The 6,026-nt window shown below is 32.5% G+C and overlaps 1 pseudogene; it reads right to left on the bottom strand.

The window, feature by feature from the left end:
- Positions 1-1,239: 1,239 nt before the first annotated feature.
- LOC143680337 (E3 ubiquitin-protein ligase Mdm2 pseudogene) lies at positions 1,240-4,460 on the bottom strand (annotated as a pseudogene).
- Positions 4,461-6,026: the final 1,566 nt, after the last annotated feature.

The following is a 6,026-nucleotide window of genomic DNA, read 5'->3' as shown; positions in this document are numbered from 1 at the left end:
AGTATAAATTACAATGTCAGTCTACATAGTTTGAGAGCTATTTTTAGGATTCTATGGCCTTTTAATTGTTGAAGAAAAGTGATGCATCATTTCAGGGTAATTCAGAGAGATATTGACCTGTCTAGTTATTTTTTTAAATAACAGGGGCTGCAAGGGTAGCTCAACAATAGAATTCTCACTGGCCATGTGGAGACCCAGGTTTGAATCCCAGCCCATGCACTTCCCAAACAAGCAAATAAACAAACAAAAATTCAACAAATGATGCTGCAATAAGGGGATACTTACATGGAAAAAAAATACATACAGAATACAAAAAAACCAAATACATAAACAAATGTTTTATTTATCTAAGCTCTGATTTTATCTTTCTGAATTCACTAATTCTTAAAACTGACTTTAAGCAAAAGCCTGAAACGTGAAAAACTAACAAGGACTGTGTAACCCAGCCTAAGAAGGTACTTTAAATTGTCCCCAATTACTTTTCACTTAAGAAAAACAATAGATTTCCACTAAATCTTGAAATTCTACATCAGATTGAATTGCCCAGGATATATAAATGCTCCACTACTATGCACTTTGAAAGTTCTCTTGTGAGTAAACGGGGATATTTTCATAGCTTTCTCAAATGGCACATCATTACCACCTATCTCTTACAATACCAAAACATGCTGGAGAATAAAATGTGCCTTTCTACTTATATAGTATCATATATAGCTAATTATAGCTAACAATTGCTTTTTTATGTTTAAGCGAATTTTAAGATGTTTTATAAGAGCAGAGCAGAAGGTTTGAGTATATAAAATTCAAATATTAAGTCTTTCATGCAAATTTACCTCCTTACATGAAATATACTACATAAATTACATTCAAATGTACCAGATATATTTCAAAAATCAGGTTTATTTAAAATATAGGGGGAGGAGTAAGGATGGTTCATATGTTCAATTCAAATTGCATTAAAAGCCAAATACATGAAATAAACAGAAGTGAAATTTTCCTGAAAGGAACTGAAAATTCACTAACCTCTCACTCCCCTAGTAGTTAAATTAGTCTAAAGAGGAGAAATATGCCTGGACAAACTACCTTTTCATTTGGCATATGTAAAAAATGAAAACAAATTTCATGCTGTCAAAATAACTGTCAAAAATTTATGGCTATAAGTCAAAATATATAATTTTACTTTTATGGTCAAGTCACATAGGGGAAATAAGTTAGCACAATCATTTGAACTGTGGTTATCTATGTATTGGGCAGAGATTTTTCAGTTTTTTGTGTTTCTTGTTTGATTTTTAGCTTTTTTGCCCAGGTAAAACACTTCAAAAGATGCCCTGTTTTGAATGGACAATATAAGCATTTTCCTTTGACATTAGGTAAATAATACAGGCTTCAAAGGCATTAAGAGGAATACTAGATTCCAACAAGTTCTTCATTATCTTTGTTTCTTTGCTCTCAAGCTCTCTGATATCTTAGTAACTAAAATGATATGATGGCTGAGAACAGTCCTCAATTTCTTGGGATTTGGAGGCTTGTGTGATTTTATCATCATTTATTTAAGTACATGATTCTGGAGTCATTCTCTTTTTTAGAATCTAGAACAATTAAAGTCTCTTCTACTTGTGTTGAGTTTTCTAGTTTGGTTCTTTTAAGATATTTTTTTATCATTTCATTTATCTTCAGCAAACTAATTCTCATGAAGTGTTCACCATCTGTTGTAATGTGGCAGAAGGAGAGGAGTCATTTTATTGCATGAATTACACTCCAATAGTCATCTAGAGAAATTTTAGGATCTTCCTCAAAACAATCTGCATCACTGTCCTGATACAGATATAGAGCAACATCTTCATCTGAGAGCTTTTGTGCTTTTTATGAAGGCTATAATCTTCTGATTCAGTGATATAACTTCAGACTCTACACTGATGTGATCTGAAACTGAATCCTAAGCCAACAAATCTCACTGTGTTCCCTCATTTCAACATCAAGGCCCAGATTTGATGAGTCTTTGAATTCACTGCTTCTGCTTCTTTTGCAGCATCTCCCTTATTATATTTTGAGCAAGGTTTTCATCAAGAGAAAAGGAAATGGTGTCAATTTGTAGCACACAAGGCCTTGGAAGATGTGGAGCTCACTAGATTTTATTAAGTAAAGCAAAAATAATGATCAAGATCAGAGTGTTCAGCAGTTAACACTAATGCAACAAGTATGATAACTTCATTTTGTTCATCAGCCAATTTTATCATTACAACTAATACTAACTTCTTGTTTAGGATATGGCCTATTTCTTATTTTACAAATACATTTATGCACCTAACACAAATTGATTTAAAGTTTGTTATAAATGTAGGCTACCTGAAACCTAGAAGGCCCAGCCTATCCAGAACTTCAGCTAGTTCCAAACTACCTAACCCCATGTTATTGACCACCACTTCCAACATGAAAAAGATAGCATGACCATAACCCAAATATACCTAAAGAGTGGGATAGAAATATCAAAGGTGATGATAGAGTTCTGCAGAGAAGTTAGGGTTTAGAAAATGAATATGATTGCTGAACCATTGTATCAATATTTCTTTTAGTCTCCAGTTTCTTAGAGTAGCTAGAAGTCAAAACCTAAAATTGTGGAATTGTGACCTACACTAAACTCTGAAATCTGCTTTATAACTAATTGTTGTGCTGCACTTTGTAATTTATTGCTTTCTTGCATATATGTTATTTTCACAAAAAAAGAAAAAAGTTGATTGTGATGATAAAAAGTATTTATTTCTTCTAGCCTCCTATATTCTGGAACAGCTAGAAGGAAAAATCTGAACGGATGTTATGGAAGCCCAAGACAAACTCTGGGTCTGTCCTGTAACTCCTTGTTGAAGAGTGCTTTGAAACTATTGCTTTTTTTTGTTTCTATGCTTTGTATATATGTCATACTATAAAATTGAAAAAGTATTTTTAAAAAGTAGGCTTGGGTAGAACTGGAACGATTTCATTTGGTTAATTGAAGCCCATGATTTTTAATTAAATAGACTCAGATTATAGAATTTCAGTTCAGAATCACTAAGTAATATTGTTACTATTAAAATCCTGATGGCTTGGTTCTCACTGTGTGGTGCTGTATCTGGAGCATAAGAGCAGAGTTGATTGGGGAGGGTGTCCTGGAGGACAGCAGTGAGAGAAACTGCTATAAATCTTCATATCATTAACAAAGAATATGGAAGGTGATAGATCACCAGATCACCTAGTTGGCCTTTCTGAATATTTACATAGGTTTTGCTGTTAATATAAATATGTGGTCCAGCATTTTCAATTTCAAATCATTCTGAAATAATTTCCTTCACTTTTATCAAAATGTGCATTCCTTAAGTCAAGCTTCTTGCTTGTTTTCTAGATTGTAATGGCATTGAATCTACAACATCTCTTAAAATCCGTCCTGAATTCTGAGGGAAAATGCTAATTTGATCACTGCTTTTAACAGAAGTAAAAGGGAAATGTCTGAAGAATTCTGTACACAGGTGATAAGGATTCTCATTAAAACAAGTAATATTTCCAATGCCTTGAATTTTATAATAATGGCTGCTGCTGACCACACTTCACTTATATGGTCCTGTCTTAATACAGAAAAGGAGGTAGCTGATCATACTTCTAACCACTCTTCTTCTACAAACACACCCACAGGTATGCCTTACAAATATATGCATGTGCTCACATACAGACCCAATTCCTGATTCATGTCTTTTCTTTCCACCATGGTCTTCTGAGAGTTCATTTTACTTCTTCTTCTCCCAAATCCCCTTCCAATATCTCTCTGTTCCATATATTATCTGAATTTATTTCCAAAAATGAGAGTATTTGGTAATTTTTCTAAATGGAAGAAAGTAGCAAGTTTGCACATATCTGGAAAGTTAAAATGCATTCATGAAGAAATAAAACTGAAGATGGTATTAGAGTCTCTTCTAAATTCTGGAAGTCCTAGAATGGCCAGAGAAGCAATAACAGAATCAGATTCAAATAACATATTTTAAACAGATGTATTAAAGTGTCGTTACAATTAAAAAAAACTTGCATAATGAATGCGTTGTGAAAAGTTCTGCCATATGTATATACATATAAAAACATCATCATAATGAAAAAACTGAATATACCATCACTCTTGCAAAGTTTCTTGATTTTGTCCTTTGTAATTCTAACTTTCCACCTGTTTTAGTTTCTACACTGCTAAAACACATACCATACAATGGTTTGGGTTAACAACATGAATATTTTGGATCATGATTGTAGAGCTATCTCTGGGGATGGATATTTTCCAGATAGCTGCCAATCTTTAGGGTTCCTTGGCTTTTCAGTCACACAGCAATGTACATAGTAACATCTCTTCCTTTCTCTTCCTGTTTCTGTTGACTTCCAGCTTCTTACTTCTTCTGTGCCTTCTCTTTATGGGGCAACTTTCCCTTGCTTATAAGGACTTCAGCCATATTGGATTAAGGCCAACCCTCATTCAGATTGGGTACAGAATTACTAGTAACATCTTCAATAATCCTACTCATAAAAATAAACTCACATCCACAGGACCAGGGGTTGTTATCTGAAAATCCCATTTTTAGAGGGCATGATCTGATCCCCAACACTGCTCCTCTGGCAATGGTCAGGAAAATACTGATCTGCTTTCTGTCAATATGGATTAATTTGAATTTTTTAGAATTGTGTAAAACAAAAACACGGTATGAACTCTGAGATGGGGAATGGATTTGGATTCTTTCACATAAATTATGTATTTTGAGGTTCATTCATACTGTGCATATATCAATACTTTTTATTTGCTGGAGAATATTCTTAGGTATGAAAAGGCCACATTTTTTTTTTGCCCATTTCCCACTAATGGACATTTTCTTGAGTCCGTATTTCGGCTATCACTGATAAAGCTGCTTTAAGTGTTCATGCACAAATATTTTAATGGAAAAAACTGCTGCATATTTACCCAGATCTTAGAAATAACTTTGCATTTTTATGTGACACCTGAGACTCAGAGTTAGAGCAGTTGAATTCTGGTCATACAGGAAGTGTTAATTTAATATTTTAAATAAATGTCAAAACATTTTTTCAGAAGTGGTTTTGCATTTTACATGCCCACAAGAAACATATTAGAGTTTAATTACTCCACATACTAACCAACACTTGATATTATCAGTCTTTAATTTTACCCATTGTAATGAATATGCAACAGTACCACTGTGGCATTCATTTGTATTCCCCTAATACTCAACAGTGTCTAGCACCTTTTCTCATATACTTATTTTCAATGAGTTTATCATAGTTGATAAATTATTTGTTCATATTTTATTGGGTTGTTAATTTTGTTCTTTTGGAGGCTTTCAGAGACATGTATATATTTTGAATAGTTTTTAAATATCTATATGATTTTAAAATCTTTTTTTCTGAGTGTAACTTGATCATTTGTAATGTTAACAATCTCACTCTTATACCAACAGTTTTCATTTTGATGAAGTTCAGTTTATCATTTTATTTTATTTATTTATGGATCAGACTTTCATATCATAGCTGGCAACTATTTAGTAATCCAATACCATGGAAATTTTCCTCTATGTTTTATTCTAAGTCATTTATTTTTATTTTTCATAATTGTCTATGATCCACTTTGAATGAACTTTTTAAATGGTATGAAGTATAAATATTTTCTGTGCATATGAATATTTAATGATTCCACAATCATTTGTTGTAAAATTTATCATTTCTCCACTGAATTGCTTACAGTTCTTTACAAGTATTTCTGCACTTTCTAGGATGTCCCATTAATCTAATTGTTCATCTTAAAATATTACACTGATTTGATTTTTTTGCTTTATAACATAACTTGAAATCAGGAAGTGTAATTTCACCAAACTATTTCTTTTATAAGTTTGTGTGGGCTGATCTAGATCATTTGCATATCATTTAAATATTAAACTTAGTTTTAAATTTTAGGGGGGAAAGGCATACTCAGATTTTGAAGTAATTGCATTGAGTCTAGGGATTAATTTGGA

The sequence above is a fragment of the Tamandua tetradactyla genome, chromosome 4 (assembly GCF_023851605.1).
Source record: "Tamandua tetradactyla isolate mTamTet1 chromosome 4, mTamTet1.pri, whole genome shotgun sequence".
Taxonomy (NCBI): domain Eukaryota; kingdom Metazoa; phylum Chordata; class Mammalia; order Pilosa; family Myrmecophagidae; genus Tamandua; species Tamandua tetradactyla.
Note: the sequence above shows the minus strand (reverse complement) of the source record. Positions and strands in the feature narration are given on the sequence as shown.